This window comes from Suricata suricatta, chromosome 5 (genome assembly GCF_006229205.1).
Source record: "Suricata suricatta isolate VVHF042 chromosome 5, meerkat_22Aug2017_6uvM2_HiC, whole genome shotgun sequence".
NCBI classification, from domain to species: domain Eukaryota; kingdom Metazoa; phylum Chordata; class Mammalia; order Carnivora; family Herpestidae; genus Suricata; species Suricata suricatta.
The window spans coordinates 53,162,638-53,176,454 of NC_043704.1; the positions used below are offsets into that span (position 1 = coordinate 53,162,638).

Sequence of the window (13,817 nt, forward strand, 5' to 3'; positions counted from 1 at the left end):
ACTTCCTAAAGTAACATCGAATTAAAATTCTCTACAGTAGTTTGAGATGGTAATACAGCAAATAAAGTCCTGCTCTCACCTTGTTTACTTGCCATCTGTCTCTCTCTTAAATGTCAAGGTTTGAAAATGCTAAAATTATTCTAGTTACTTTAATCCCACAGAAATGACAGTTTACAATAAATGCATACAAGGAAAAATTTAACTTGCTGCTGGAATAATGGCACATATATAATAAAGTAGAGAAAATAAAGAGCGGTTACATAACAGAAAGTTACCAGGGACATAAGACATTTACACTGCTCTTTGAATGTAACCGTTACCTAGGGTGACTGAAGGAAAACACTTTGTCTTTGCTTCTCATCCTACGGCTTCACTCCCCAACCTGACTGTCATGCAAAAGATGTACCAAGCCCATCATGCTGCATTACTCCCTGGAGTGCCATTTCTCCTAAAAAAAAAAAAAAAAAAAAGCAAAAGGGCCAAGACATCTACCCCACCTTCTCTTTATATATGGTTCTTGAAATCAGAAGACTCATTCAAATCAGTTTCAGGAGGCTCATCCTCTCTTTTAGACAGGGACTTCCTCATCCCTGATCAAAACAATCTGTTGTGGTTATGTGTGTCTAAAACCACCTCCCAGGAAATGAAATGTGGATTTAGGAGTATTCCCAGTCTCAACATAATGAATAAAATTAAGTTCTATCATGTAAGAAGAACTATCAGGATAAACTGAAAATGACAACTCAAGGAGGTTCCCAAATTAGTCTGGGGAAATACCATGAACGTATCACAGAAGCAATGTGAAACAAACCAACAACAAAAAAAGAGTATACACCTTAAGAATCAGGTTTTGTTACTAGAAGGGAAAAACTATGTGGCAAATATTTTTAGGGCAAGTTTCAGGACTAAAATATTGCCTATGAAATGAATGGATCATAGCCAATCAAAATGGTAAAGTTGAGATTACTGACATCCCACACTAGATAACTTACAAAAACACACAAAACCACCCCCACTTGGTATATAGTGAGTCAAAACAAACCACTGACAAATCCTAACAGCTATGTGAGGGGGCGCAACAATAACACAGTGAGAACACACATGCCTCTTTTGCTTTAAAGTCTGCTTTTGAGTCTGCATGGTTGATGTAAGAGAACAGCAATTCCTAGCTTTTAAAGCTCTGTCTACATATTTGAAACGTCTCCGATGTCCCTCAGAGCCAGCATGCCCATGCAAAAGACAAAAAAAAAAAAAAAAAAGTAGCATATATGGCAAGAATACCAGTTCCAGCCATCCAACCTAGCCTTTTAAAAGAAAAGGAGATGGCACTTAAATAAATACATAAATACAGGAAAATTTTAGCTAAAATCTGAGAACTAATTTTCAAGTTTGAAAATCCTTCTCTGTATTAAGAGAATTCCATCCATAAGAACATAAGATGATTACCATTAATGAGACACTTTAAATCAGTGTGCCTGCACTTACACACTCTCTGAAGACGTAACTACCTCCTGCGGCACAAAAGCTATAAAGAGGATGAATGAAGCACTTCTGGCAAAATATGTCACAAACGAAACTGGACTATTCATGTTGAAAGCATGGAGGATTCCCCAGTTGCTAAAAAGTCCTGTGTCTTCAGAGTCACATACACAACTTAGCACAGAAACAAAAACAGTCTTTGAAGAAATGTTAAAATCAGAATAAGAGGAAGTGAAAACACTCATAAGAGCTCAGATGGAGCACGAATAAGTCAATAGGAAAGCCATGAAATATGCGCATTGCCATGTGCAGTTTGTGGGAACAGGCAGAATGGTGAGGCTGCGTGGCTCAGGGCTTGATCTTACAGGTCCTAAGAGGGGCACTACAAGGTCACTGCATTAAAGAAGTGCTTCCAAATCTCAGTAACTTCACTAACTTTATCCAAGAATGCGGCTGCATTATAGACACTTAGTGTACACACAGAATTAAAGACCTGTTTTAAAATATAAATAATCTACAATAAATAATAATGGTGTGACTATGCTTATGGACCTGTTTGCCTTCTAAAATCAATGGCACTCATTGCCAAATCTGAAGGTGATATTCAGAGCTCATCTACAAATTCTAAAACCTAAGCCTCTAGACACTTCACCAGACACTTTCCAGTGTAACATTTTCACTTTCTCCTGTTTCTGGGACCTAGTAGTTCATAATCAAGGAGTAAAACAGAATTCTCAAATAATCTTGTAGTAGTTCTGAAGAAATAATACATATATATATATCTTATATATTTTTCAATGTTTATTTATTTTTGAGAGAGGGAGAGAGAGGAAGTGGGGTAGGGGCAGAGAGAGAGCAAGACAGAAAATCTAAAGCAGGCTGCACACTATCACCACAGAGCCCAACACGGGGCTCAAACCCACAAACTGATGATTTCAATCCTTCTTTTCTTTTTGAACAAAATTCTTTCAAAGACCTTACTGATACTTATCTTTCCTGGTGATCCTTTAACATGACGTACAACTGGGATTAAAAAAAAAGTGGTGATTAAAAAAAAAATGTAGCAAAGTGAAAAAGCTCTGTCAGACCCAGGATCCCCGTCCGGCCATGCCCTCTCAGTAGTCCCTGGGAACTGCACACTGAACGGGGGACGATTTCACTCAGGGGGACTCTGAGAACAAACACGACATCAGAAACAGCCAGAGCACTTTTAAAAATGTAGATACTCAGATCCCAGCTGGTAGGAGCAAAGGAACTGTACACAGTCAAGGACCTGCACTTTATCATTCTAGAAGGTTAGAATGCATCACCTGGTCTGTGGACTCTGCAGGGAAACCACTAGATAACTGCCAAACACATTAGTGACATGTCTTGTGTTTAAAATACACACATACACACACGCAAAGTTTAAATTTTATGCACTTTAATATTATATACATCAGAATACTGATACAAGACAGGAAGTGGGGGTCTCTAAGAACTTTAGCTTTCAGTCACAGATGGCCTGCCATTAATATTTTAACGTCCTCAGAGGATGACAATGGCCAGCAATTCATACAGCATAAGCATACAGCATATATATAATATACACACATATATGTACATATATATGTATATATGTGTGTATATATATATATATATATATATATGTACACACACATATATATAGCATATAGCAGAAATAGGGGAGAAAAGAAAGGGCAAAGAAAATGTTTCCATTTAAAAACGCCAAGTTTCTGGGATGCCTGGGTGGCTCAGTCAGTTAAGCATCTAACTTTGACTCAGGTCACAATCTCACAGCTCATAGGTTCGAGCCCCACATCGGGCTCTGTGCTGACAGCTAGAGCCTGAAGCCTGCTTCAGATTTTCTGTCTCCCTCTCTCTCTGCCTCTCCCCTCCTCGCGTGCACTCGCTCACTCTCTCTCCCTCTCTCTCAAGAAAAAATAAACTTTAAAAAAAGTTTTTTTAAATGCCAAGTTTCTAAGACTGCCATTGGTGATTATACCAATCCTGCAGGGGTTGGTAAACTGTTTAAGTGAAGGACCAGATAATACATATTTTTAGCTTTGTGGGCCATAGAGTCTCTGTGGCAGCTTCTCATTTCTGCCATGATAGCCCTAGAATGGCCATATGCCACGGAAAACTTATTTATAGAAAGAAAAGCAGGCTGGATTTGGCCCACATGCTGTAATTTACCAAAAACTGATAAAGTGGAAAAATGCACTGTGATAAGTTACTAACTTCAAGAAAAAGTCGTTTTATAAAAACATAATTAAAGTATTCAAAGCATCTGTAAAAAGAGCTAAAATTTATTTTCAGAAAAAATTTTTCACAAAAAAAATTCAGGTAAACTTTCCAATTTCCTTAAAGGGGAAAAAAATACTTTGCTCCTCTAGAAAAACTAAAAGCTTAAGTCACAGGCAGAATTTTTCTCTCTCTCATACACACACACACATACACACACACACACACACACACACACACACATACACACACACACAGACATGTGAAATGAACTTTAAATGAAGCTTTAAATAAACAGCCCAGGATTTAACTGCAAATATAAGCTGTCTTATTTAAAAAAAAAAAAAAAAGTTGCACTGACTGACCATTTAGCAATATTCACACTGGTTTAATGAGGATAGGAAAACCCCTAATTTTCACAAGTATAAAATGTGCTAATTGTTCAAATAAGTCCTCCTGAAGCAAAGGTGAAAAGGCTTGCAATGCTGACATCCTTCAGATGCCAACAGTGGCAGGTTCACACATGCCAACTTGGTAATGAGACATCATTTAGAAATAAAATATATCCCACGTCAATATATGCAATTCTTGTCAAGTCCTGTAACCTGCAATCAATTAAGCTTCCCCAGATAGAAAATGGGATTGGAATACTAACCACTCCTCTCTGAAGTATAGTCACTAATGACAAAGTTAAATAATTTATCACCAATGACAAAGTTAAATAATTTATTTCTTATAAAATATAATTTCAATGGTCCTTATCATGGCAACAAAGTATTTGCTTTCGATTATTTGTGTCTAAACCTAAGATTACAGTACTCGAAGTTTAAAAGAGGTATTACCCAATGAAAAATGAAAAAATCATTTTCTCTTTTAAAGGATAACCAGTTTGAGATGAAACTGTTCTTGTATATTTGTTCCTTGTTTTATTTTTAAACACTTTTTTTTCCAGAAAGCTAATAAGAATAGAAATAGTTTACTCTAAAAAGTTTCCATTCACTATTGTTCTGGATGTCACAATTATTTCACATATACGAGATTCCTAAAATATACATTTGTTATTTCATATGTACATAATTTATTACATATGGCAGAACCCAAGATTTTGGTCTTACTAACAATCTGAAATACTGCCGTAATACCCTATTCTTGAGATTCAAATTTCATAAACTAAGACACAATTATAGTTTCTAGGAAAGAAACGAACATATATTTGGGGAGAAAATTCTCCATGGGTCTCTCTCATGTCTGCATGCATTATGACCATAGATACTGACACCCTCTGCTTGGGACTCTCCTTTCAGGAACATTTATATAGCAAACAGCCTTTAGGTGCCAGCAATAGTATCTCCTCCTGAACAGAAACACCATCCGGTGTCTCCTTCCAGGGCAAAGATTAAGGCCAGCTGACCTCCCATATAAAAGATCCTGGTTCCTGAAGTTCAAGGTCTGCCCATTGGATGGGCTGGTGTAACCTGTCCATTATGTCCCCCTATAAGAGTTGGGAGTCAGGGACCCGCACAAATGGTGATACTCTGCCTATTGCTATTACTATGACTAACAGTCATTTTCGTCCAACAAACATTCATGTCTTCTCTCACCATTTATGAAGTGCATGTGGCAGATTAACTTCAAAACTAGTTCTGGACAACATAGTTTTAAAGAAATAAGTCCTACCAAGTTACACTACGAACTATGTCCAAGTTAATTGTATCCATAGATGTTGGGTTTATTTATTTGGGCAGATACCGCAGACTCAATATCCTTTCCCAATCCTTTTCTCCCTTTTCTTCCTCTAATATGGAAGCTGAACATGAAAATTTTCAAAAGACCAACCAGCTTTGTAGCAAAAGGAGACTCTGTGACCTAAAAAGACCTCAGAGAAATGTGCTGGAAGGAGCAAATCACGTAGAAAGCTTCCAGGCAGATTTCTGATCAATGATAAAAAGAGGACAGACATATGTGGTGCTGCCCTGCCCTTCTTTCCTGTCAAGAAGCCTTAAAAAGACAAAGCCACGGCAGAAATTTTACAAGCATAAAGTGCCTAGAATGGGGACAAACCCAACTAAGGAAGGAGATTACAATGCCAGGAGCTTGGGTCTCTGATGTGCTGAGAAACAGGCATCCCTATACTTGTAAACTACTGTTGGTCAGATATTGTTACTTTCAGCCAAACACATTCTTAACTGACATAACTTACCTACTCAGCCATGTTGATAAAACACTTTTAAAATGTTACTGTCTAAAAATTAGATTAATTCGTTAAGCCAAGAGTTGGCAAACTATAGCCCTCAGCCAAATTAGTCTACCACATGCTTTTATACATAAAGTTTTATTGGAACATGGCCATGCCCACTCATTTACATATGGTGTGTGCCTGCTTTCCTACTATAAAGGCACTGCTAAGTAGCTGCCAGAGACCATGTGGCAAAGTCTAAAATATTCACTATCTAGCTCTATATAGTTTGCCGACCCCTGGATTACCCTGCTCGGCATGCCACTTTTAGAAACAATTATATACTATTGTTTAAACTAAAATCCTTGAATTGACTCTCTAAAATCCTAATATGAAATCCATACTTAGAATACTTTATATCATGATATTAAAGGCACCAAGTGAATGTGCAGTGTAGCATTCCCTCTGCCCCCAACATGGAACACACTTCTCACCTTTTTTCTTAATTTGCAACATAGAAAACTTTGTAAACAGATTTAGCAATGATGTAAATTATTATTAACTATTACAACTATTTTAATTCATCCTCCAGCGTTTTTGTCACAAAATAAAAGAAAAAAACTGGGATTCTTAATGAAGGGATAATCATGACTATTAATATCATAACCTTTAATTAAATATACATATTTATAGTATTAATAATTTCTAAAGATAGCACTTTCTACATTGAAATGAGAAAGAACATTTGTAACAATGTATTTATAAATTCATTTATGTCAACATTTACAAAAATACTGATGAAAATGTAATGTACCATGCTTTTAACATATGCATAAAAATTAATCCAGAAATTAATCCATAGGCTTTTTATTATAAATCTTTAAAAATCCACAAAAGTTATTTGACCTATAGGTCGGGTCCTTCAAAAGAAACTTTTAAGTAATTTTCTTTGACATTATCTTCAAAAGAGCAAAGTTTTTGATACTTCTCATGCCATATACTCTAATGAGTTTCCATTTTCTTCTCCTCCTGAGTATCAAATTTTATCCTACCATTTCGTCACTGTTATGGGTTGAACTGCGTCCCTTAAAAAGATCCACTGAAATCTTAACCTCAACCCTACCTTGAATGTGACCTTTTTTAGAAATAGGGTCTTTGTAGATGTAATAATTTAAATAGAGTCATTAGGAGGGGCCCTGATCCATTATGACTGGTGTTCCTGTAAGAAGAGTTTGGAAAGGGAGACCCATGCAGAGGGAGGAGGACACCACGTGATGACAGAGATGGAGACTAAAATTGTGCCTCTCCCAGCCAAGGAATGAAACTGCAGCCCTGGAAATATCTATCTGCCCTAGAGGACTGCACAGTGCACAGCCCTGCTGACAGCGTGATTTCAGACTTCTAGGCTCCACCAGTGAGAGAGTCAACTTAAACAGAAACTGTTGTTTTGGCCACTCGGTGTATAATACCTTTGTGTAGCAACCCTAGGAAATTAATGCAGTCACAAATATTTGATGAAGTGGATCATATGATCACATGATACAGTAATACAGTTCAATAAATCTAAATGTATCTGTTTTCAACGGTTCTACCAAACCAAGCAGCCTCAATCTCTTATTATTTGAATCTATAAATGAGTACGTTTTGTAATAACTTCATATGTGCATCCTGCTAGAATCAGCACATCTATAAACAATTGATGTATAAATGCAAACTCAACAAAAACTCATAATCCAACAATGACCCTAGAGAGACAAAAGATTAATATTAAAAATGGATTTGGAAAACCAAATATTTCTGAAGCACTTCATTTCAAAGAGTCAGATGTGAGTACTATTTTATGACCTACCCAATTAGTAGTGGATGTTAAATGTTTGGATTCCCAGAAACTCCACTTTGTTAAATCACTGGGGAAAAACAGGGGGTGCTTCCTGGGCTAGGTTTTCAAGCATTCCTCAGGCTATAGGATTATTACTGCAGCTTGTCTGTTTTATAAACAGACCTCAATTTAGGTTTTTTTTTTGTTTTTGTTTTTGTTTTTTTTTTTTAAGAAACTGCCAAAGGAGCTGTCTTTAACTAAATAACAAATCTGCCACTTGAAAGACATCATTCATCAACCTTCTTTGCTGGGAGTATTGTTATTATGAAACTAAAAACAGGCATTCTTTCTTGAGTGCTTCTGGATTTTAATTACCAAATGTGAATGTCACCAGATATTCATTGAAAGGAAAACATCAATTTTAATAAGCTGCCTTAAGACTGAAAAACATAAAAGGTATTCAACCATAAAGTCAAGTTCACATTGAGTCTTGTGAGTTGGCTTACTGTCTTATAATATGATGCTTATTGCTCTCAAGAATTTGCAAACATTTAATAAACTCTAAACTGTAGGGAGGAAAAGTCTCCAATTTTAAAATCAAAATATCATATGTATATAAAATATAATTTGACTTGGAAGGTATTTAAATAAATTGCAATAAAATTTTTAAAAGCTAATAAATCAGGAGTTAGGTGTACATGATATTAACATAGGGCTGGGGGGGGGATAAATAAAATGGACTAAATGTAAACATCTTATTTAAAATTTTTAAAAATAGTGAATTTAGTTTTAAACTATATCTTAATAACTTCTTTTGTATTTTTAAAATGTACCCCAAAGGGGAAATTGCTGGCAAAACCCCTTTCACTTGTCACTTACATGAAAATCAATAAGAAAATCACTATGTATCTACTTAGCAAAAGCATCATAGATGTAGTTAGTCATAAAGCCCTTAACAGTCAAAGATTCTTCAAGCTCTCCCCCGCCTGCTCTAACAGAGTCCCTTTGTTCAACTTTGAAAACATTTGTCTGAGTAACTTTCTTGTGGTCACTCCTTTCACAGTGTGTCACGTAATAAGCCCCTTCACTTCCAAACTTTTAGAAAAGTATATTCACAACTCTCAGATGTTTAAAATATGAATGAAAGCATTCTTATCAAGCCTAAATAAAATTTCTATTCGTGATAAGTCAGATGCAGATGTTGAACATCAGGCAGATGTTCAAGTTTTCTTAAGAAAATTCTATTTCCTACCTAGCAGGCACTGCTACCCAAAGGAGTTGACCACTATTTGTCCTCTGAATCCTAGTTACATATTATCATTTTAAAATATCAAAAAATAATCTTTTGGTTCCTCTAGTCTTCCACTGAAAAGGAAAAAAGTGTCTAGAATGCAGGCAAACTTAGAAAAAATTAAATGGCAACTGAATATGTTTCTATTAAAGAACTTGTGTTCAAAAAAAGATTAGGAACCTATTTTGATTTATTTAGAAATCATATTTTTCTGTTTGCAACTTGTCCCTTGTACTCATGAAATGTAAAATCTCTATAATTTTTACCATTAATAAACAAACAAAAGAAATAGAGTAATTTTTTTGATGTCAGATTATTTTTAAGACTAATAAACCATTCCTTCTCATGCATCATTAAACAAGAGATATTTCGTAAAATATAGGAAATACATTCAACACTGTACAAGTTATTTATATAAGAAAGACATAACTTCCCCCAAGATTAATTCTCCTTAAAACGGTTATTGTAATAACAAAAACAGTATCTTACTAGAAACTACTATTAGATTTGAAAAATTATTTAATAGACTGATACAGCAACAGCAGTAGCCTTTAGTTTGAGACAAACTACACCTTTGTTTTATGATGTTGAAATGTCTGAACCAAAAAATATTCTGCCCATCCAGAAAATAATTTAAAGACTAAAAAAAGCACAGATTGGAGTCAGAAAACCAACCAAGGCTACAAAGAACACTTGGAGCATAAATGACATCACATCATTCAAAAGCACTCTTTCCTCATTTCTTTTTGCAACATATAGAGCTGGCTATGAGAAAATGTAGAACGTAATGCGGCATTTTAAACAAGGTCATTAACCTGCAAGTTCTAGCAATAATCAGAACTATTACACACAGCCCAAATTGTGCATACAGGTCAATCTCTTTCTTTATATGGTTAAACTGAAAACCCAGGAGGAACTTCAAGACTACTTCCATGACCAAGTAATCAACAGTCTTTGCATTTACACAAATTTAAACACTTAAACTGATACACTATTATTTGGCCAAAGCAATGTAGGCATACTGAAGGAAGAAAGCCAAGTAGGTTTATTTGTAGCTTTGTGTTTTATTGTTCCTGTTACTATTGTTGCTGATATTTTTTTAATTTGACTTTTAACCTAACTATGAATCATTAATATATCAGCTCCAAAATATTCTTGGTATACTATCTCATAAGTTACAACATGAGTATAAACAGCAAGCATAGTGAATTGTAGTCTTTTAGAGGGAAAGTCACTTTATTAATATAGCAGGTTTAATATAGCATTTTTCTGTGTTCAATCTAACGGTCAGTGGAGAGGAAGATTTTTGCCTGATACTCCTGAAGGATTTTAAATAAAGGCTAGCATCTTCCAGCACTAATTTTTCTGTCAAAATACTTTTTTTAAACAAATCTTACTTGGAATGAATGTTATTATACAAGCTACGCACACTATGATTTTCTACAATATATGTGCATTAGGAATGGCCCAGCGGCTCTGAAATGACATTAATAATAAGACAACATCTAGGTACTATTCTCTGGTGTGAATTTTTTAAAAGCCTTTATTTTCTTCACTGATGGGTTATCAAACACAGAACTATTTTCTTCCACCTCAGTTGACTTTTGGTTTTGTTTCAGTGGTTGAAAACCAGTGTGTGGGAGGGGAAAATGGTTTGTGGCACTCTGGCTCACTGAAGCACCTCCAAAATATGGAAAATCTGAGTATCCTTAGGCTATCACCTCCAGGTGTTCTAAACAGTGTCCAACACCAGGCCTTGCTGAGCAGGCAATAAACACATTAACTTTTACACGAAAGAGTAAATGTTACTATTAAAATGGTCAACTGATGAAACTGCCGGGCACACCACTGAAGAAAAGCCCCTCCTGGCAATTCCACGTTTGTCAGCTGTAATTCTACATTTGTTAGCCTCACACTTATTCGGACTTTTGCCACTAAATATGTAAACCACATGATATAAAGTTTCACCTCTGTGCCTGAAACTACAAATTCTCCCTTCTCTACATGATCTCCAAACCCCCACCCCATCCATACACACGAAAACTTTATGGGAGCCAGATACCACTAAACTACTCTCCCCAGAAAGAAATGCCAGCTCAGAATGGTTGAGACATTCAGCTGGAGATGCACTAGCTCAGTGTGAGGCTCAACTGTTTGTCAGAAAAAACAAACAAACATAAACACCTGGGAGAAGTGATACAAGAAAAGAGGTTTGCCGTGAAAGTCAAGCAAGGCACACGGCAGGCCTCTACCCAGAAATCAGCATCCTACCCCGTTCTTCAAGTAAGAGGTTTGCACTACGACCATAGTGTCTATTTCATGAACAAATAAACTTTCCACCTCATACCTACAGACAAAAAATACACTGCATGCCATTTGCTATCCTTATTTATTTTCCTATTTACTGTATTTGTCACATTTATGTGAAACAGCTTTAAAAATTTAGGCTACTCATAGTTCAGCAATTAATTAAAACCAAGCTTAAAGTTGACCTGAAATTTTCCCATTTGCCCTTATGTTTAAAACAAATCCATAAAGGAGTTTCTTTTTGACACAGCAGAAACATTAAAGTAAACTTTTGGATTCGTGAACTCATCCAGCATACTTTTTCTCAGTAAAGCACATAATCTGCTTGTGACAATGCTGGTGTGTGGTCAGTGGGCTCCAGATCACTATCTCCTATTACTACCCCCTTCAGTTTTAGTTTAATAATCCCAATATCCCTACTGACATTATTTGCAAAAGCAAAAATTGTTCAGAGAAATTATAATATTCCCAGTAATCACGGTGTCATCCACGTTAGATAAGAGTCATTCCACCACACAGAATACTTTGTTGCCTAACGACCATGAGAACATTCTAAGAAATTTCTTTTATTATCTATAGAGCAAAATGTCTCACAGCTCCACGTACAATGTTACACTTTAGCCTCAGCTTGCATTTAAATTCCAAAGGCAACCTAAAAATGAATGTGTCAAAATATATAACTACCAAAAGAAACATAAATCAAAACCTATGTTCTTGTTATGGTGTACCAAGAATGGTGCATTATTAGGAATTTTGATTAAACATGTATCAAATGTAAGTTCTGCATAAAAACAGTGGTCAAAGGACCCTCTTAGAAAATGGAACAAGATAACAGTAAAATTCATTTAGGAACACGCTACACCAGCATAGAAACTAATCAACTCTGTCCTAGAATTGAATTTAGGAGAGTGACAAAATTAGACACCTAAAACACAGAATTTAGAGTCTCCTAAATCTGATCGATCAGCATTATGCAACCTGTCATCATCTGTGGAAATCTACACAAAAGTAACCAACATTTATAGAGATTCTCCCATGATATGCTCCCACATATAAAGCCCAAAATATCAAAGCTTATAAATGAAATGGTAATTATAAAGACATCTACTGGGTTAGGAAATGTTTCAAGTTTCTAAAGTTATAAAAGGGGGGTAACAAGTTTACCACATCATATATGACTACATCCAATGAAAACACTATATCCACTCAAATTCCTAAACCGAGAAATTACATGCCTTCTCACTGACCCAATATCTTAAAAAGTGAAATTAAATGGATTTCTTTGCTGACTGATGAAGAATTTCAGGGTTCCTAAATGTGAATAAGATGTATACAGATAACTATAAAACAACTTGATTTTATTAGATCACTTGCAGAATTACAAAGTAAAAATACAGTTTTAAACGTAAACAGCTGGCTTCCCCATAACTCTGGTCCTTCTTGAAAGGTTTGTAAGAAGAAACTCACTATGACGTGTCTCTACTTCTGACACCATGTGGTGATTCATGCTCCTCTCGGCAGACTGGGAGAGAGTCTGAGAGCTTCAAAATTAAAAGGCAACTGAAGGATTCACCACCCTCAAAACATATAAACTGTGATCCAAGTATATTTAGTAATGAGCCCATAGTTACGACTGGTTAATACTTATGATTATGTTAAGTTCATCACTAATTTAGAGAGCAAATTATAAATAAGTAAACATTTATGCCATTTTAAATTTGGCAGACAGTTTTTCTGTGTTTGATTTTGATGGTTTTTCACTCACTCCAGATATTTGTTTGACCAGAATTTACAGACAAGTTCAGAGTGTACACAACTCGGTAAGTGAACTTGCTATTATACAACCCTATGTTTTATCAGACTGAATGAGGCTAGTTTTTCTGACCTGAAAGAAGGTTTCCTAGAAGTTTACCTATATGTAATGAAACTGAAATCCCGAGAGGTTAAGTGTCTTAAATTAAAACGCAACTATATTAAAGTAGTATATATTTTAATTAATATTTGTTTTCCAATTTGTAAATCTAAATATGCTGTAACTATCAGTGAATATTCTAAATATATTTAAAATATCCCAGAAATGAAAAACTAACTTTCTTCATTTGATTTAAGATAGATCATAAAATTTAACACCGAAATAGCCAAACAAACTTTAAAGGAGAGTCTCTACATCTGGAATCCTGGCTATAAAGTGAGGATTCAGCTGATGTCCCTTCCGTTTTTGCCACCCCTATTCAGTTTCTCAGGTAACAGTCAAACACTGATAACCAAGCTCTGTCTCCCACCCACATCTATCACACACAGATCTGGCCAAGACTGCATCTTAAACACAGTGTCTCCAGTACCAAATATGGTAGATGGGGAGCAATGGGAAACGTCCTTCATTGCTGGTGGGAATGCAAAATGGTACAGCCACTTTGGAAGACAGTACGGGAGGGTCTTACAAAGCTAAAAACAAGTCTTACCGTAGGACCCAGCACTCATGCTCCTAGAGAGTTACTCAA

At 35.7% G+C, this 13,817-nt stretch overlaps 1 protein-coding gene across 7 annotated transcripts in view; it reads right to left on the reverse strand.

Annotated features, from left to right (window-relative positions):
* The window catches only part of CBLB (Cbl proto-oncogene B), a 213,007-nt gene that overhangs the window by 182,101 nt on the left and 17,089 nt on the right, over window positions 1–13,817 (reverse strand). The gene's annotated exons all lie outside the window — the stretch shown is intronic.